Below are 21,240 nucleotides of genomic sequence, written 5' to 3' on the forward strand. Positions count from 1 at the left end.
GGTCAGTCCCAGACCATGTGCCACAGCCACAGGGAAGGGTGGCCTGCCCTGGCAGCCGCACAGCTGGGCACAGCTGGAGGGCCGCTGTCCTGCCACGCTCCTCCCAGGCAGGCAGGAGCAGTGAGAGGTGGGAGAGGGCATGCACACAGCCCCTTCAGACATCAGCCTTTCCAAGCATGCCAATGCCTAAAGTCTCTTCTGTTATGCCTGACCACAGGAAATCTGCTGAGAAATTGGTATTTAATTTGCATGACTAAAAATCAGTTTTGTTCCGCAAAGGAACTTAGGGCAAATTTGTCCGCAGAAAAAAATACAATTTTTAATTGAATAACTGTTCATAAAAGCAAGTTCCTTATGTTTTTGTGTTTATTTATTATGTCTTCATGTACTAGGGCGGATAGATGGGCACCGACACGGCTCAAAGCTGGAGGCTGCCCGGGGTTCGGTGCTCGTCCTGTAGCTCTCTGCTGCTCTCTGCTGTCCAGCAATCCTCCTGTGCACCCTAGTCAGAAAAGCAAATCCAGGCAGCCTTGAACACAGAAAAGAGCAAGTTCATCATCCCAGGAACGTGTTAGTCTTCTCCATGTGAACACTGCACTTGCGTGCCTCAGGGACTCTTCAAGGAACAGGAAGCTCACCGCTGTGTTGACATGAATATGGGCTGCCTGGCTCAGGAGGAAGAAGGGGGTCACCAAAGCAACTGCCATCCCACTGACACAATCACCTTTTCAGTCTTCGCTCACCAAAAAAAAATATACACGGAGATTTACAGGCACAGGATAACCCCCAATCAACAGGCCTGAATAGCGCTTTCCTCCACTCCAGGAACCAGCAGTAACTCCACGATACTCATCATAGGCAGAAATGTGCTCTGACGATGTCTCCTACTAGCACAAAAAGCCTTGACAAGTATTTCATCTCCTGGTGCTGTGCAAACCCTGAGCATATCCTGTGTGAAGCAGTGTATTTGCCATGGGCTGTTGCCTGTTTTGGCAGCACCAATATCATGTTACCTCCAAACTGGCTTCCATAGTTACTGGCTTTTCGGCAGCAACAGGCTCTTCGCTAGGAGGAATTTGTGCAAACACAGGGCTCTGATAGGGTTTCCTGATGAAGTCACTCTCCTGTTGTTCTCCTGGGAAGAAGAGAGGAGCTGATCCCACCTCATCCCCTTTGCAGGATGCACTTCATAGTTGGACAACTGTATGGGAAGGTAAGAAAGGCAAGGCATTGTAGTTTCAAGCCCGTTTTTCTTCTGTCGTGGTGGAAATACCTAGCTGGCCTCCAGTGTATTGAAACTGCCTACAGGTCATTAGATTCTTCAGCTGCCCCAGCGTGCTGGGTGAAGCAAAAGGGCAAGGTATAAAAGGGAACTTGGAGCAATGCTCTACTTGCTACCATTAACAGGGAGATTGTGTTAAAGGGTTTCCAGCAATATTCTGGAATGAGAATGTGCGGCTTGTGGGCCAGCTCTTCTAAAGAAAAAGAAGGAACTTTGTCATTCATAGTAAAACTGTTTAATATTTCTACCAATAATTGACAGTACTCCCTCGTCCTCAGTGTCGCTGCAAGGAGCCCTGGCCAGCCCATTGGGATGCCCTACCTGGGCGCCTGCACGCTGGGCAGACGGGGGGAGCATGGCTGGGTGCACCCCGGTGAGGCTGTGAGTCAAACTCGGTTTGTTTCAAAATAAAATCATTTTCTCCACATTATAGGAGGGGAAATTGATTTTATTTTGAAACAAAAGGAGCAGCATTGTTAAAATGTTGCAGAGTTATAACAATGAAATAGCAGGGAAAGGGCGCTAAGTTTAACACCTGAATGCTCATTTATGATTTTACAGTATTTGTTACCCTAAACATCAAATACAAGGGGTTTGAATTTAAAAAAAAAAATTACATTAAGAGAGAAAAATGTCATAAATTGCAGGGAAAGATAATATCATTTGGGTAGTAAACATTGAAGTGTTAAAATTAAATTTTAAGAATTTTTTTCTGTCAACAGTTCTCTGACTTTGAAAAATAATTAATATTGCAAACCATGGGGCAGAATTAAAACTTTAAAAGCTTATCAATTTGTTAAGCTGCAATCCTCTTTCAGGTTGGAACTTGCTTTAATTTTTTTTACTTGCATGTCAACAGAACAATCGTCTATTGATTAGTTCCTTTAAATCAGAGGCAGTGACCCACCTCCTCCCTGGACTAAAGAAGGCAATACTTTAGATAGTTATGAAGTCATACTTGCTGCTCAGACAACTTCGACTCTGTGTTCAGTTTTAAGCATGTGCTTTTGTACCCATGTGTCAGCTTGCAACAGTTGTGAGGAACAATTACTTCAGGTGTTACACAAAAACTGCTTGTAATCCCAAAGTGGTTATAAACTTAAATTAGTTTAAAAATGGATAATATTGATTGAAGTTTCTTTGGTTTCTTATTGATATAAATCAAAGTAATCTACACCAACTTTATAATGGATACAGTGTAGGATATGGTCCCAGCAGAGGGTAGTCTGAGGACTGACTGGGGAGAATGTGCCACTTCAGTGGCACGTGTTGCCGTCACTCCACACAGCACAAGAGATGAAGCTCACTGCTTTTGTTACGTGCCTCCTAGTCCTTTCAGCAGCACGGTACTGCTGTCTTGCTCACCTGTGCAAAACACGGGGCCTCGAAAGCAGTTGAAATCTGAGAACTGCCTGGTTTCATCTGTTTTTTTCTCTGCCAACAATGGCTTAGTTATTAACCTTCCTGTCTGCCTCTGGAAATCGAGCCGGTATGTATATTTTTATGCTGTGCATTTCTTGGAATGGTGTTCATCATTAACTACCAAACTATTCTGAGATACTAATTTCTGAGCGGTTCATACTTATCCGGGCTGTTGACATGAGGAGATCTAACAGATAGATGCACAGTCTATTGGTTTGACTTCTTTATATCTGAGATTTAATAACCAAAACAATCTTGACACAGTGAATTTAATGGTCTGATTTAATATACAGCCTAAAGAAGGAAAGGAATTAGGGGTTAGGTCTACACATGATAATCACGTCGGTTTAAGCAAATGTATTTCTAAAGTGGTTTAAATGGGGACAGTCTTATGTAGACACTCTTAAATCTGCTTGTATTACCTTGAAAGTGGGTAAGTTTGATCAAACCATTGGGAACAAGCTGTTGGGTGCTGCTGGGGAGCCCGAGTCCCCTGGCACCACATGCTCGGAGCCCCCTGGGCCGTCGCTGGGATTGCATGACCTGAGCCAGAGCCGGCTTCTGCACCTCAGCTCTGATCCCTGCCACCCCTGAAGCCCCCAACAAAATGTCAGCCCCAAATGTCACCAGTCCTGAAAGCTGCTGGTGAGGACCCCGATTTTGTGCATTTCTACTGGCAGCCCTCAAGTCATCTGAGCTCATGGGATCAGGCAGGGAGACTGTGAACGGGACATACCTCTTATAAGTAATGAAGGTAGCAGAGAGGAGTAAAATTATGTCTCCCCAATCCATCAGGATTCAGGAGAAACTAAATGAACACAGGAGTTTCCTTTCATGTAATTTTTAATGTTAGGTTTTAAAAGGCATTTGCACTACAGTGGTAGAGAACTTTGGAAATGAGATCCTCTTACAGGTGAAATAAAACCAAGACTTGGGTGCAGAAGAGTCCCCGTCTTCTATTTGGGCCAATCCTGTTACTTTTTTGTGAGATTTGATTTCTTCAAGTTTAATTTATGAGCATAGATCATTGTTTCTTGCATATGCTTGTCTCTTTTCTATGTGTTATTCCTTTCTTACAGCAATTTCTGACGGCCCAGTGACAAAATCTGATCGTTAGTATTGCTTATTCCTTACAGAATCATCAGTTAGCTTTGCAGCCTGGACAGGTGCAGGAAACAGGACTCACTGAATGTAAGTAGGACTTAATTTATTTTAGATATTCAAATGGATACTCTACCATTAGGACTCAGAAATATCATTCTCTTAGTTCTAAAAGATGCTCATAGAACCAGGTTTGACATTAGAAATACAGATCGAAGCTTACCTGGAAGACAAGTAAAGAAGGGCTGTCTCAGGACATCTTATATCTGGCTGTAGCCCCGAGGTGACACTATTCTGCTCCAGAGGATGAGGTGCAAAGCAGCCTCCTGCAGAACAAGATCGGGAATGAATGTGGCCATCTATTGCTCCTGCCGTCTTCAGCCACGCAGTGTCCCTGGTTATCAAAGCATTGCTTAATACCCTTTACCTCAAGCTCTCATCGCATTATTTTCTTGACTAAGGAGGTTTCATTTTGTTCCATTTGGAGAGTACAAAAAAACCCCCGCAGCCTCTGGCATGATTACTGCAATCCCAGGGCTTTGCAGAGTATTTTGTACAGAGTCTTTCCCATTTATCTCCAGCAATTACTGAGTAAGGGGCTAAGGAAAAGATTCATGACCAGTTTCTGCACATAGCTGTGTGGAGTGCTACGTGTAAAATCACCTGGCTCACCTGCTGATCTGTATTACGGAGAAGTTCTAAACAGAGATAGCTGGAAAAGCCAGAAATCAGAATGTTTAACACAAAAACCAGACTTCTGCTGGTTTGCTTTGCAACCTCTAAAATGTAAGAAATTCTGACTGCTTCTACTGTGAATCAGAGAAGTGGAGCATAAATTTTTTTTCAGCTCTTATTTACTTGCTAACTTCAGGTTTTTAAAGATCATTAACATTTTTGTTCTGTGTGATAAAGCACTGTGCAGTGGAGTGCTTTGGACAAGCCTGCGGTGGATACAGCTCAGTAAATGGAAATTGCCAGAAGAATGCATTTTCCCTAGCACTTGCCAGCTGAAAAACAAAACCCGATTCTTTGAGTGATGTAAACTAGCGATGGCCTCTTGCTTTATACCACTTACAACACTGCATTCAATGTTATTTGTTTTACTTACAAACTCCCACAAAATGTTGCAATTCAACTCTAAAAATAGAAAACAGTTTTATTTATCCAACAGTTCAAAAGCTATTGTTTGCACAACCCTTGTCAGAGCCACAGCATGTGTCTTGAGGGAGATGGTTCCTGGGTTAAACTGGGGAACCGGCTGGAATATGTGTGATTTGGTGGTCTGCTCATCACGCAGTAAGCTGAGCTGTGGTGAAGTGATCTAATTTTAAAAAGTATTTGTGTGATAACAAAGCAAGGAAAAGTGCTGGGTTTTTGTCAAAGCTGAAGACAGAGATTTGTGGAGTTGGTAGTGCCCCTTTGCCAGTATTTGACACTAAATTCAGCAGCTCTGTGTTTGTAGATCGAGGCACTGATCCTGCAATGTCTCTGGCAGACTGACCTTCTCTTCCCACAGAGACTTCCTGACTTCAGTGGGATGCCAGCGGGGCAGAAAGTTTCAGATAAGCAGCCAGGACTGGGGCTTAGGAAAACCCACTCCTCTAAATGAGGAGTCCCTGTCTGTGAGTGATAGTACTGTTTCACATCGTGCAGCACAGTATGGATGGACAGAAAAAAGGGAAATTTTGAGTCTCTGATTTTGATAGTAAAACCCAAAGAGATTCTGTTCTTATAGCTTCCTATCACAAGAAACTTTGTCATATTTTTGTCTTTCTAGGAGTTTCTATGAAGTAAATATAAATTTTGTTCTAATGGTTTTCTCAAAGTACCACTACATGTCATTTTGTCAAAGGGTAATTAAACTGCAGATCAGGGGGAGAGGGCATAAGAAATACAGCAGTGGCTAACCACAAAAATAGGAACGAGTTTCTAGGAATCTGGTTAGAAGTCACACACGCTTCCTGGCTTTGCATTCAGGTGCTGCACAGAGTTGGGGGCCTTGGACTTGGGGAAAACCAGGTTTTTAAATGGAACATTCCAGATATTTAGGTATTGGTTAACGGGAAACCCCCCCCCACTGCCTCCTTTCAATAAACGAAGAATATACTTCAGGGTAGGTTTCTGCTTTCCAGTCCTGTGCTCAGATCACTGTGCCATGCCTGTCAGCAGTTCAATGACATTCACTGGGAATGGTTCCCAGTTGCCACTGTCAGGAAGATATGAAAAACAAATAAATAGGCTCTTTACTTCTAGATAATTTTGCAGTGTGGGGATGTTATAAGTATCCAAATACATCCAATTTATCTCTATTGGTTATTCAGTTCTGATGTAAAGGGGAATTTTCAGTGTGGTGAGTACGAATATTGAAAACGAGTAATTTTTCAGTTATGAAAAGTAGTGAGAGACAGCAAGTTAGGGGTTAAAATCATGCTTTTCATATCTGCAGTGCTCTTATTCTCAAATCATACCTTATAAGAGTTTGTAAAGACACCTGCCTTTTTTCCACCATATTACCACTTCCACATCATTTCAGAGCAGGGGCTATTCAGTAATGACACTCCTATAAAAGATAAGCTCCCATGCCTGGCCCTGCACTTACACACGTAAGGATTTCCCTGTAACTTGGTTCCATCTCCTTTGCTAGGAGCAAGTGCAAAGGCTGCTAGCTATTTTTAAATCCAAATATCCTTCAAATCTTCTCTGCCCGTTTCAGTAATTTATCCCTTGCTTCGGGAGGAGTTCAGTTCAGATTCAGTCTGTGCTGGATGCAAAATCCTTGGCTTAATAATTAAGCTGAAAATGCAAGTCCTTCTAGCAGCATCCAGGTACAAGGGGACCTCAGTGTGCGTTGGAGGTGAGCTGGCTTTATACCAGCATGCTTGACTTAGATTTCTGAAAGGGAGGGCTTTCGGTTCTCAGGGAGCTGGTGTGATGACGTGCCTGCACTCAGCTGCAAGCTGCAGTGACACTGCAATGGCTGAGGGGCGGCTGCTGTATCTTCGCAATGAGCTCATTCTCCCCGGAGGGAGCAGGATTTACAGTGCATCACCCAGCAACTGCAGCCTTCTGGTGAAATTCATCTTTAGCTTCTCCTCAGTTAGGCTGGTCTGATTCTTCACTTTGGGGGTGTGTACATGGTGAGCAGATTTTACTGTATGGTTGATTTTTTTTATTATTTTTTTCTTTTTCTTCTCTGTCCTCTAAATGCTTCCCCGGACTGATTGATGAATCATTTCTCATCTGATTCCACTATTCAGAGGACAGAGATGGAAAATATAATCTTATGCAGCAGGGATGGATTATTTTTTTTTTAGCCTTTTGCAGCGTGAATCGTAAAAATCCTTTTAAATTTGTCTGCTAGGAACAGCCTACAGGTTTTAAAATGAAGTGCACTGCAAGGAATGGTGCTATCCTCAGGTAAAGCAGACAAGCAGTGTGCACCATGATGGAGCATGCCTGTGAGGTTAGTTCCTATATGTGTTTATGCATATATAAATATGTACATAATGTGTGCTCTATATATATTTGTATGTTACACATGAACCATCTGCTACCTAAAGGCTTTGTAGAATCCATTTTCAAATGTCCTGTTTTGCATTCTGTGTTTGGGATTCCCCCCCCCCCCCGCCTTAATACCTAGTTTCTCTTCCGAGTGGTTAATAAATGTAGCCGTGATTTGGAACAGCTTTGCTTTCGGATGCCAGCAAGCCCATCAAAGATAATGTCTCTGCCTTTCATTGGTTAAGTGGGCTGCACCTTCCTGCTCCATTTATTTGTCGGGATCTTCATAGAGTCTCTGTCATGCAAGATTGAGTCGAAATGTCAGGGCCTGTAATTGTTGATAAATGTCCTCTGCAGCTGTAAATGTTGGTGTTTCAGGATAATACAAGTTATGATGAATTACTGTCACAAAGTAATCTGATTTCTGTGCTCACCGAGTAACTGATTTGGACATTTCCTATTTTCTGAACTCCAATGTATATACTGGATATCTTGAGAACTGCTTCCTATTCTGTGCTGTTTAACCTGTTAAATTAAAAAAAGAAAGTTCATTTTTTTCCCAGCTGCTTGCTCGCTTAGTGGTCTTAAATGCCATTTTTCTCATCAGGATTTCTTTCCCTTTCAGTTAATGTGGCTGTGCCTCTACCGACACTGTTTAAAATGTAGACAGAAATTAGAAAGCAAATGCATTGGAGACAGATTGACTTTTGAATGTTATTTCTCATATCATGATACTTGCAAAGAAATGTGTAGAGTATAAAATAATTTACTGGCAGGAGATGTTCACTGCTGTCAGTCTCGGCTGGCAGCTCTCAGCTGATGTACAGCATTCTTAACCTACCACCTCTTCTACACTTTTGCTCTGTGTATGTTTAAGTGCATGGTAGGTGCTTACAGTATGCTCAGAAATGGAAAGTTTGGTGTAGGGGCAGTCTTAATACTTTTGCAGTGGACTTTCTGTCTATTTTGTATTGCCTCTTGTTAGGTTTCTGAGTAGTAACTGCTTGTTCTTCACCTGGAAATAACAGACTGGTAGAAAATTTAGCTTTTGTAGTGGTGAATTTAAAGGTAAATGACGCTGCTATGAGGATACAAGAACGCCTTGCCTAGAGGAAGTTGCATTTGTCACTAGGGCCCTGATGGAAAAAATAGCACCCCATTTTAAGATGACTTTTAAGCATGTGCTTAAGGCCCATTGGTTGTCTTGAAAAGCACTAGGCTTGAATATATTTGTGGAACTGTGTGCCTATAAATCTTTCCCTTATTATATGCTCTGAAAGTGGCAGTTGTCAACACCTCCTACTTGGTGAAGTTTCAGTAAGTTTACAAGTGCACCGTCAATTTATTTGAAGAACAAAATTTTGCTTCACTGTTTTTTTTCCAAATGGATCTCTGAAATATTACCTTTTATTGCAGATGGCTCAAATTCAGAAAAGTGTCAGCAAATGAATGTTAACAAGTGAAGGCCTTTAAATAATGAACTTTTTTATCACTTTCCTTTAAAACATCTGTCTTCTCAGCTTATCATCTTCTCCAGTGCAGCTCTTCATGTATTATCAACAGCTGATGTTCAGCTTAAAGGGAAAAATAAAATAAAAAAAAAAAAAAAGAAGATTCTAAAAATTTTACACAAACCAATTGACTGGGATGTAGGATTTGAATACAAAGCTATTCCGTCCACCTACTCTGGTTGTGAGACTCTAACAGGACTGAGTAATTTTAAGACAGATAACAGCATTTTTACTAATATATCTTATAGCAAAAGCAGCCAAATATTATCCAATACTTCAGACTTCCAAACTAAATCATTCCTGTAATCCTATCTTTATTTGACCACAACTGGCTAGCAGCATTTATATACACGCGAAGGAAAAGGGAAGCTTACTTGTCCCTAGAGCGTCGCATATTGGCTATTATTGGTGGCAAAATACTAAGCAATTTCTGCCAGTTGTCTAACCTAGAAAGGCAGATCCCTGATTTTCCTTTGGCACTTACAGCCAAGTGCTCTGCAGTCAAATAGACCTAAACCCACAAAAGATCTCAGGAATTTAATATAGTTTGGTAGAAATTGTTCTAATGGAGAAAGACATCCTTTTAGATTTAGAGAAAACTCTTCAGTTCTATGCAAATCCTCAAATCATTATTTCCAGTAACATGTGATTAGGAATTTGTTATTCTCTAATGATGCAGAATCAAGATATAGGTTCAATAAATTTTACCTGTGTGGCTTCCTATATCCTCCAGCGTTCCTATATCCTCCTCTCTTTTGTGCTCCATAAAAGCAGAGGCAGGGTCTGAGGAGAAATTGTTCAGAAAAGCTTGAGAAAACGTCCAGAGGACAAAATTTGTTACCCCAAACACCCGTGCAAGCAGCAGGGTGTGGAGTGTTGTCTTTCTTTAAGCCCTGCCACTTTTTTGAGTTATTCCATTAGTTCCATGATCATTTGACCTTGACAAGGTCATGTGCAAACAGGGACCTTATTTTTCATGGAGCTCAGGTGAAAAGAAGAGTCAGTTTAAGATGCAGGTGTTTCTGGGTTCTGGTTTTCTCCTGTTGGTTCCAGGCTGAGCTGCCATGTCCTGCCGCAGCTCGGAGGCCTGGCTGTGGGGCTGGGTTTCAAAGGACAGCGATGCCCCCCGAGCTCTCCCAGACTAACTGGGATGATGTGTCCCAGGACTAACTGAAACCTGCATCTGGTCTGGAAAGCTGCTGCCCAGATGATGTTGGATATTGCACGAGGCTGATTTTGTCATAGTTCATAGCCAGAATTTACTCTGCTGGAGGTAGGTTAATATTGATTGCAGAGCAAACTGTTAGCTGTGCAAGACTGCTGTGGGGCGAGATGCTGTTCAGACTGGCCATCAGTCTTGGCAATCCCCATTCCTCTATTTCAACCCTTTGAAAATCAGTAGAGATGTAACCAATTCAACTTGGGCATTTAATACCAAAAAGACTTCTCATCTTTTTGCTGACAGGTCTGTTTTGTCTTGCATGACCCTTAGTTGCATAATAGATGTGTCCCCTGGCACGTACGGTAGGTAAAGGACAGCATTAATGAACTCCAGATGGCACATACTATATTTTACTGGGATGTAAATCTCAAACAAATTCCATATTAATGGTGTTTAATTAAAAAAGAAATTGCACGCAAAAGGCCTGACTCTGATGCCACCAAGTCAATGTCAGAAATCTTACTGACTGCAGGGACTCAGGCTATGCCCAGAAGGAGAACTTTACTAAGTATTGAAAGTGTCTGAAGATTTACTGGTCTGCACTAACTGTAGGACTCTTACACTAATATTCTCATGGCCCTCCTGAACAGTTTTTGCTACAGTTTGCATTTTAACTAACTCTATACTGAAATAATGATTTGAGTCATTTGATATTGGATTACTTTTCTAGCTGCCTCCATAACAAATCAATTCTAGCCATGGTTTATGATAAGAATGTGTCTAGTTTGGATGAGCACAGTGCTTTTAAAGCAAATCTCTTGATGACACCCACTTGCACTTTGGTTTGTGTGATGGTATGGTCTCCGCATCCACAATCTCGATTCCTTTTGGATAAAACTAAATCAGAAGGTGTTTTCCAAACAGTTACTGGTGCTCACACCATAGGATAACACTAGAATTTGAAGTTCCATCAAAATGTTCCATAATTTTGGCTTTTTATAGATGCAGGGTTCATTCTTGTATGTGATATTTCCTTAGTCTATCTGAAAAGAACTATCGGCAAAAAAAGTTAATAAGAAGCTTGAAGGCATAGTAGAAATCAAATAGAACCATCCAAAGCAGAGATTTTTCTTTACCTCAAAGGCTAAGTTTCAGATTTTCACATAAATAGGAAAAAAATGTTCACTAAATATAGTTGATATGGTCATGTTTGTATGTTGAAGTGGAAAGAAATTTATAGCCACAGCCTTTGTCTCTTCGGAGAACTGCAGATTTACGTACCACAATGTGATAACTGAATTTTGCCCTGGTTCAAAGACAGAAACTAGCAAGTACTGAGTACTGGTCCATACCAGTAAATCTCCATAGTGATTTGTGGGATGCTTGTTGGCATTTTAATCTTTACATGTCGCTTTTGTTGTTAGCAGAATAAAATGATTAATCATGACTAATTATTCATTATTGTCTAATTACTTCTTGCATGCTAGGCAAGGCCAGATCATCCTGACAGTATTTCTTGGGAAATGCTTTTTTGTGTTGGATGGGAAGGCAGATTATGCGTGTGGTTCAGTTCAACAAAAACTGGTTGGAGTACACATGAATGTCTAGGGGAGCATGAGCAGAACGTGGCGTACGTGGCTGTGAACACGCAGGTGCCGGGAGCGCAGGCGACCGCACGCGCTGCTCAGCTCTTCCACCCACTTTCCACAAAGCCCTTCCCTGATGGGAAATGGGGGTGATACCCTGAGCGCACTGAAGCTTGCTGACAGTAAATGTTACGTGAGCGTGAGTCAGGTCTGTCTGACTTGTGTGATGATCACTGCAAGTTTCAAGATCTCGAGTTTGCATCCAAAGCAAAGTCAGAGGAAGCTACAGGCAAAGGAAATATTTGCATGAAGTTAGTAAAGTAAAAATGCAAAGGGTATTAAAGGAAAATGTAACTGACCTGTAATAATACTGTAATAATAAGTAAATAACTGTAAATATAAAGTAAATAATAAGTAAAATAACTGTAACAATAAGTAAAAGGAAAACAGACTGACATAATGGTTGATATTAATCCCTTTATCTCAGATAATGCTTGTAGTTAAAAGCCTTTTGTCTCCAATCAAAGCAGTTTTGGGATTTCTAGTGTTTTGAATGGCTCCTTAAAAACTTACCTTACTGCTGAATCACAACTTTTTACCACATAAGCTATCTATTTTACCAGTTGTCCTTGAAGGAAGCATTATGGATTTTGTTTTTGTAAACAAACATCTGATATTTCCACAAAGATCCTGGCTGGCAATGGCCATAACTCGGAGTGCTGCTGGGAGCTGCGGGAGGCTTCCCTTCATGCCGGGTGGGTGCCGGCAGGTTCAGGGCTAAGGCCGCCTTGTCATGCCAGGATGAATGATTTATTATTTATGTGGCTTGTGGGAGGATTCATTATACGGTTTGACACTTTCACCTTTTACTTGCGTCTTCTTTATTCTCAGTATTTTATGCAAGGCGTTATCAGGTGCTGTCTGGGTTTGCCCGCAGAGGCAGGGAAGGGGGCTGGGAGAGGTTCGCTGCATTTATTACCCTGTCAGATGCTGGGGCTGTTCTGCTTCTGTCCTTTTTGCTTCCTGGCTTATTTTTTTCCTGTTCTATAATATAGACTGTGAATTCATTTGGCATTCATTGTTGAACAGCTCAAATAACCATAGGTTAGGCATTAAGAAAGACTAGTTCACTTTAAAAAGTATAGTAAAGGCTGATTTTTATCTCCCGAGATCACAGATAGCAACATTTAGCAGCACAGTTAGAGAAAAATCAAAACAAGCTTTTGAAACAAAGGGAGGTATTTTGATTTAGCTTTCTGTACTTTGCCTAAGCTTTCCTGAACACGTGGCTGGTTGCTGGATTTGCACATACAGAAATTCCAATTCCACATATTGTTCATACCAGTTTATGTGGTTTATAGGGACAAAGCCATCACTGCCAAAGCTTTGGACTTTGCTGGTTTGCAAGCTTGTAGTGGAAGGGAAATCTCGTTATGTTGAACTGCCCTTAGGATATATTCAAGCTTAGCAGGAGTTAAAAAACTAGTTGTTTGCTCACAGGTGCCCCTCATTACTCTGTCAATTAGCCCAGCAGGCTGAGCAGCGCTGACCTGGTTTTAGGCAGAGCTCTGCAGGGGTGTCTGAGGGAGCTGTGCCAGCTCTTCCTAAACAGGGGCAATTTTGTTGCTTTCTTTGGTTTGGAATTTTTGGTTTTTTTCTTGCCCTCTTATTAAAATATATGTGTGTCACTTAAGATTGCCTTATGGTTGGGGCCTGGTAAGGTTTTATGATCACAAATTAAGCCAAAACATAAGTGGAGAAGAAAGCAACCCAGAAAATGGGATACAGTGCAGATTTGAAGAGGAATGGAAAAGAGGACTGCTTGATAGACTCCTGGAGTGGTCCCACATGAAGTCGGTGGTGGGTAAGGATGTCTGAACTGTCTCAGACAGGCAAAGCAGACAGCACAGAGGATGGGGAGAGCAATTGAGTTTGTGTGTCAGGCTCATTGTTGAAAGCAGGAGCAGAAAAATAGAGCTACACTCTTTTCCCCCTCAAAGTTTGTTTTGGTTTTTTTATTATTATTATTTTGTTTGCTCAAAGGGAAAATCTGAAATAGGGAAGTCTGTGAAATTACTTTCTTCAGAAGGGCTTGGTAACCAGCAGGATGGCAGTAGAAGGCCAGAATCAATTTGGTATTGACAGAGATAGCACATCCAAACCCACAGGAGAGCAGGAAGATGAATCAAACCCTCAGAACACCTGCAGGCTGCTGGAGTCAGCTCTGCTGCTGGGTAATATGAGGCTTGGTAAAGGACTTGTACAAACCTGGGAAAAGCTCTTAGCATAAAAGTGTTTTTTTCCCCCTCCTTTACTTGCGAAGTACATACCGTTATGAGAAATACAGTGTGAGGGTTTATTTTCCTTCTAGAAGTTAAGCTGAGGATGGGGAATGCCCGTTGTCCTTCTATTAATGGTCTATGCTGTGAATACTGCTTTACTGCGTGAAAGCCCCAGGAGCGAGCACCTTGGGGATGGCAGGAGATGGTGCTGTCCCCGGGGCACCGGCCAGTGAGGTGGTGCTGTCTCTGGAGCACTGGTCAATGTGGGTGCAATAGTTTGTGCTGGGCTGATCTCTTCTTCGTGTAGAGCCTGTGCCATTGGCAGCCTAGGAGAGCTGAGAGTCCATAATCTCGATGGAAGGTCTGGATTTTGCTAGGGAGAAGGAAACTATAGATGTTAAACCTTTTTTCTGTTTTCACCTCATTATCACCAGCGATATCTGTCACTAGCACAAGGCATGTATGGCAAGGAAATGAAGTAGGCCTTGGGTACAGGGGCTGACCTTACAGCATGGCTCCAGTGACTCTAGCAACCTCTCACGAGGAGCAGCAGGAGTGGACAGCAAATGATCTTCATGGCCTATGATGCGTTCCCTTTCCTAGATAAGAAGTTAGACATTTTCTGTGTGTACAGAGTTCATGCGGAAGAGAAAGACATAAGAAATGTCTACCATCAGCTAAAGCTAGAGGCTGGAGAGCCGAGATACACACCAGGAGCAGACTTACACCAGCACTGCCTGCTTCTGAAAAATCCGAAATGGCTCCAAATAAGCAAGACACTTATTCATTGGCATTGACCGATTTATTGGTACTGGCAAGGGGCTGGGCATCAGTTACAGGTCTGGTTTAGTTCTCCATCCCAACAGAGTAACTGCTTTCCATCCCCTTGACGCTATCAGAAATGTTTGGATGTATGTTAGTGTAAGAGCAGTAACGGTTACGTGAGGGGGGGGGGAAAGTTGCTGATTAACTTGGTATTGTGAACAAACATGGGAAACTAACGAAAAATAGGTACAATTAGAATTTTTTTTCTGATAAAAATACCATTACCGTCATTTCAAAATAAGTCACTCAACAACTGCATTTGGCACTGAAGAATATCATACAGACATGAATATTTTTCTTCTGCGTCTGTTTCTATGTCAATCAGCAAACAGTGGTATCAAGTAGTGTTAGTTAGCTCAAGAGCAGATGCACCTCCTGGGAAGGAATGTCTACATAGCAATAGATGTACATGGAAATCTCCAAATCATGAGTGAAAGACAGGGAGCAAAAGATGCAAGGATTTGTTTGAACAACAGATGCATCTTTGGAACAGAGTTTGAAGGTATTACTGTATACCAGCACTAAATGACACCAGGTAATTCAGTTACTAATAAAAACTGTGCTGGAAATTGTGAAATACGTTGCTCCTGCCTTCAGCCAGCCCTCAGGCTTAACATGCCGTCTCTTCATTTGCCTTAGCAGCCGTTAATGCTTTATCACTTCTTTAAATACCGCTGTTTCTAGCAATGTATATAGTAACTCTGGGTGTAATTTAAGAGCATTGGAAGTATCTCCTGTCTGTTTACCATCATTTTAACCCTGTGTTGCAGTGCTGGTGTCTGTACTCTTGGCTCCAGGCACATCGTCTCAGGTATGGATGTGTCAGTTTAGAGGTGGGGCTGGCATTTTTGGTAGCATTTTCTTGACTAACTCTGGGTGTGTAAGCATATGCTGAAATGGCCACCTCCACGCACCCTCGAACAGGTAACTCCAGTCCCCCCAGTGCTGGGCTTTGCCTGTTTCAGCAGTGGCATGAACTTGCTGATGGCCTCTCAGCTCTTGTTTGTGGCCTCTTACTGTCATTAACTGGCAGCGCTGAGCCTGCTGCTGTGCGTGTGCCTGCGTTGCGTGTTTAGCGCAGTTACATCGACTGATCCTTGGGTTGTGGAAGGTTTCCTGGCTCAGGCTTGCCTTGATGCTGCAGCCATCCAGTGCTGCCCTTCGAGCTGCGTGGCCTGAGCACGTAACTAATTAATCAAAGAGTTAATTTTGAACAAAGCAACTGCATGTTTAAACTTGTCAGTCAGAACCCACTTCTAGGCACATAAACAAATATGGGAGAAGCCTGAAGGCATAATTCCCTGGGGTACCTGGGAAGATTTTGCCCTTTGAGCTTCTTGTGAAAACAATCTTCAGTGCGTGGATAATATACTCAAGTGTTTAGTACTGGGTATGACCTGTATGTTTTAGATTGCTGTGAGCAATTTATTATGTAATATCATAACAAACCCCAATTATTTTAATATATATTTTTATATAGATGCATGCACACATATATATGGGTTTATATCTACATATGCTCTCTATAAAGAGTATAAACTCTTTAGGAAAAGGGAAGTGAAACTGTAAGAAAGAGAAACTAATTGTTTCTCACAAAAATTTTTTTCTTTTCCCCCATTATGATCAACACTACGGACCTGAAATGTTTCATCTCATTAAGAGCAATAATTACTGTTTTGCCCAACGGACCTAGACATGCACATCAGTTACATTCACCGATGTAAAAGAGAGACAACTCTTCACATGGAAAACAGGCAACAGACCCCTTCCCCAGATGAGCCCTTCAGGAGCAGTAGGTGACACTGTGCAGAACCTTGGATGCTATTTTAAAAAAAGGCAACTTTTGTTTATTGATGACTTTTCATGAAAACTTAGCTTTGGTTCAATAGCTAAAGCTTGTGATTGTGAGTATCGTTTCATGCATGCTTACTTCACATTAATGTGACTCATCTCTTTAAAGTAACATAAGTGCAAGGTCCCTCAAGTTTCCCTGGGGTTTTGGATTCCAAGCACTAGCTCAACTCACTTTGAGTCAAAAGTTTGAGATGTTATTTCATGTTATTTACAGCCAAAATCAGTTTTATCATATCTAAATTTAGGCCATCAGTCGTGCAGGTGGGATTAGTAGCAGTTATTTGTTACAAAAATGTATGTATTTCGTTACTGTTTTGTTTTCATACAGCAGTTCAAACCGCTTTCTCGGTTTGGGCTGTGTCCTGCCTACTGCCTGCCTATAAAGCCTGTATTAAACATCAGAAATACAAAGGAAGTGGAAACCTGAATGGCCCCAACTTGCCACTGCAGATTAGAATATTACTTCATTTCTTCTACAACTCATAACAATTTTAGGTCATTTTTTTCCAAAAATGCCTTTGTGCAGTAAATCATAAGCACTTTATGTTAAACTGCTTTTCTGAAATATGTGACTATCTTAATTGCTGTCCCATTCATGAGAAGAGGACTAGAAAGGAGCTTATAGAGCCAAAGCTGTATGTAAAATATCCCATTTGGCAGGCTTACAGTACCTCTTCATAAAGTTCAATTTGGATTCTGAAATATTTGTAATATTCTCTCTGGGATATAGGTTTTGGGGTTTTTTTTAAACATTGTACCACATCTACTTTGAAGATGAAGCATGAAAATTTATTTTTAGCATTTGCTGCTAAGTCATCAGAGATGATAAAGGGCAAAGAAGAACAAAATTTACAGTTCCCTTCTCTTTGGCAATAGCAGGGAAAAAAAAACCCTGTCCTGCTTCCTGGCTGAGTAAGAAGCTTTCCTCGCCAAGCCCCTCTTGAGTTGGTTTGCTGGAGCTGACTAGGCTCAAGCAGGAGGAGATCCATTCCTCGCCCCGCCTGGGTTTTAGGCAACTGGTGGGTTTTTGTGTTCCTTTAAAAAAGAAATGAAGTGCAAATTGCATGTAGGCTGTTCTGTGCTTTGCGGATTTACTGCTCACCTTGAGCTCCTCAACGGAAGGTGTTGCCGCGCAGGAGGAGACGGCAGCGTGCCCGTGCCCTGCTGCCCGGTGTCAGCTGCAGCACAGCCCCCAGCCGGGCTTGCAGACCTGCGGGCTTCAAGGTGGGGGGTTTGTCCAGATTCCCTTGAGATTTTGGCTCGCCATAGGGGGCTAGCCTATACTAACGCGCAGCAGAGAAAATGCTTGGCTTAGTTCATGCACTAGCCAAACTGTAACATCTCAGAAATGTTTTGCCTTATTGGGAAACTTCTTTCTCCCTTTAAGCCCCTCCCAGATACAATAAAAGCTTATCACTTGACACAAATGTCTTCTTGGAAGAAAATGTTTTAAAATAGGGCTTTTAAACTCTTGGTTTTAATTAAATGTGAGATTCTAAAATATCAAATGTAATTCTAAAACATTTTAGTTTAATTTTCGACATCATCATTGCAATTTTTGTAATCTTAATATTTTGACTAAAATGATAGAGAAATAAATCTGTCATAAAAATTCTTCAGTCAACAAAGTTCATCAGTGTAGCAGCGTGCTTCAGAGACTGCCTTTTGTCTGTGGTCCTTTGAGATCTGTAAGGCAGGACACTGTAAATATCACTTACTGATCTGCAGCAGAGTTACTGGCCTTCTCTTTTTAAAAAAAAAAAAAAAAAAAAAGAGAGAGAGAAAATGTGAGAAGCAAAAGCCCAGAGCAGCGGTGCAGCCACCGTCTGCTACGAGGCAGGCAGAAGATAGTCTGAAATAAAGCAAAGCACAGGAAGGGCACGGCTGCGCGGGCAGCCCGGGCTCCATAGCAACTGCAGTGGCTCCCATCAGGAGGGATTCCAGTGCTCTGCCGGGTTTGGGGGTTTTTAAAGCTGCTGCATGGGTAAGTTACTCCTGAGTATATATTTGTTTTCAAAATCTTGTTGGCTACAAGACCATTTGCCAGCGAAGAAAGTAATCTTTTATGTAAATCCAGTTAGTGAGAGTGACAATGACCCTGCCAATGGATTGGGCGAGTCTTGCTCAGCCCGTGAAGGTCGCATTGGCTGGGCTGTGTCTGCCAAAGAATTCCTCTGGGGAGGGACACAGCGAGCACGGTGGCTTCTTGGCCAGTGGGGATGGATGGGGCCTGTCTGTATCTTGGGCTCTGACGCGTGAGGTGGGGAGAGAAGGAGTACAAATTCTCAACTGGCAGTAAGGCACAAATACTTGTGTTTTCAGAGACCCATGATAAAACTTGTTTTCTTTTCCTTTGGTATGACTGTATGCTAAAAAACTGTTGAAGTGTGGATCAAACCAAAATAATATTTTTTTCACCTTAACCTATGCTATAAAGAAAAGCAGGAAGGAAAGAAGGGTGAGACAAGGTGGACTTTGATCACAGAAAATGTCTATTTAGCTCAAAACAATATATTTTATTTCCGTTCTCAGGATGTTATAACAAAACCAAAGCAATGGAAATCGGGAGCCAGACTGCATACAAAATCTATGAAGAACAAATAGAGATGTTATAGCCTTTCCTCCCATCTTCCTCCCCCCCTTTCAGAACCATTACTGTAGTTGTTGTATAATTAAGGTGAATCTGGTGGGATTCTCTCCTTTTGGGAGGATTCAGAGTGGTGCCTCCCACCACTTTGAAGGAAGGCCAGCGTATTGACCGGCTCTGAGCAGAAACTTTGGCAGCGGGAGGACAGCCAAGCAGGGCAGAACTGGCTGCCCAGAGAGCTCGTGCAGGCTCCTTGCGGGTTTCCAGTCTTGCTATTTTAAATTGTGATTCTATAGCACTTCAGACTAATATTGATTTTTTTTATTTTTTTTATTCAAGTATTCGCTTTTATGGTCTCCTGCATGCTACGAAAATTTTATTCTTCTGTTTTCTTACTCATTCACTCATTTAATCCATTCTAAAACTCTCAGCTATAGCTTTTGTTTCTCATTTTGCACTGGTGACTGCATCAGCTCTGGGCCAGTGTTTCCATCTGCACAGTTGTTTAGATCTATAGACGCTGGTGACAGAAAGAGCAGATTTACTGTGGCGATAGGCGGATGTTACATTCACTGAAGACAGCGGGTGACAGTGCCCGCGCCACAGCCTGCCCTGCGCGACAGTGGGTGTGTGACACCGGCTCTGCAGCACCGCGCTCCCAGCCAGCACTTCCCCTCCCAGTAAGGTCCTGTCATCACCAACAGGCACCTCTTGTTTTTCTCGCTGCAAAATGATACTCGTAAGTGTGAGACCAGTGGCAATGTGGCTGTACGTGGGATTTGGCGTTCTCTGTGAGGGTGTGCTGGTGTGGACAGATGCTCTTCAATGGCTTCCTGCTCCTCCCCTTGTCCATCCTCCTTCCCTGTGTCATCTCTGACAGTGTTGGATGTGGGTCACAGGGAGAAAGTGCCAACTTTGGAAATACTCCCAGCAGCGGGCAGGGCCCAGCCCCAGGGCAGCAGCAGCAGGTTTTTGGAAATCCACAGGTCTTGGGGGGGCTGTGAAGTTTTCCTTGTTGCTGCTTTTTTACCCCACATCCCTCAACCATGGACTATCCCATGGTACGTATGGAGTCAAGATCCTTTATTAGAAGAAATATTTGAAGCTCTCACTGATAAACACCTGCCAGACTATAGCTGGTGATCTTTACTATTTTAATTATTTAAACAGATTTATGGTTGCAGATAGATGTAAAAATTACACAGTTAATCTTTTCTGCAGCAATTTTTGACTGCTGCTGGAGTACCCTGTATCTCAAAAGCCTGGTGGTCAGAAGTTCTGTAACCCTGAGGACTTTATCAAATCCATGGAGATTTGCAGGGTCTGATTGGGATTCAGTTGTACTAGCAGTGGAAGAAAATCTTTGTATCTACATGACATCCACATTCTTGTTTCTAATTAAAAAATTGAAGGGGAAGACTTTATGTAATTAAAGTAGATGTTTGCTAATTTGTCACAGGCTGAGCTCTCAAGCACTGCTTGGTTACTGGAAGTAAACTTTCAGCTTTCGTTCTCCATAGAAACAGGCTAATCATTCATCTGAGCGATGGTACTTACTTAGGGTTGTAAATTCCCGGGACCCGGGCTCAGGGAGTGGGCAGGGTACCTTGGTAGTGGTGGAAGCAGGGCTGGGGCTGCGGGCATTTCCCAATCTCCCTGTGCTGAGCATTGCCCGTGAAACCCCCCGCCTGCTGTGCCCGGAGCTGAACGGGGATGGACCTGAAGCCTTTGCTTTCTCTCTTGTGCTTGCTTTTGTGAATTATTAGCAAATAGAGATTACAGTGGCAGTGACCTCTTTCTTATCTTTGTTTTAAAGTGAGGTAGTAAAATAAAAAATTGGAAAATAACCCTGGGGAAGAAAAAAAAGTCAGTCCGTTCTCTATTATTTGGTGTGATGGGGAACTGTGAATTCTTGGATAAGGAAAATAATCTTGTAGGAGCAATATAGTGGCACTGGGAGCACCCCAGATCCTGCCTGGGAGCTGCCGTGGGTCTGTGGGGCTCAGGGGAGCACTGTGCATCCCATACAGCAGCATCCTCTTGGCAGGGACCACAGAGGGAGATGAAAACAAATATGAGATGGATGGTAATCGGGTTTGTGTCTCGGACCTGATGAGCGTCTGGCCT

At 42.3% G+C, this 21,240-nt stretch overlaps 1 protein-coding gene across 27 annotated transcripts in view; it reads left to right on the forward strand.

Moving 5' to 3' along the window:
• The first annotated feature begins 6,730 nt into the window (after window positions 1-6,730).
• JAKMIP3 (Janus kinase and microtubule interacting protein 3) overlaps window positions 6,731-21,240 on the forward strand; it is a 75,469-nt gene continuing 60,959 nt past the window's right edge. For 22 of the 27 annotated variants that reach the window (XM_074591475.1, XM_074591477.1, XM_074591486.1 and 19 more), the window contains exons 1-2: window positions 6,736-6,942; window positions 7,167-7,268. The gene's annotated coding sequence lies outside the window, so the exon portion shown is untranslated. Of the gene's footprint in view, window positions 6,943-7,166; window positions 7,269-21,240 lie in introns of all 27 variants that reach the window. The other 5 variants (XM_074591483.1, XM_074591471.1, XM_074591484.1 and 2 more) reach the window with 2 other exon arrangements.

This window comes from Larus michahellis, chromosome 6 (genome assembly GCF_964199755.1).
Source record: "Larus michahellis chromosome 6, bLarMic1.1, whole genome shotgun sequence".
Classification (NCBI taxonomy): domain Eukaryota; kingdom Metazoa; phylum Chordata; class Aves; order Charadriiformes; family Laridae; genus Larus; species Larus michahellis.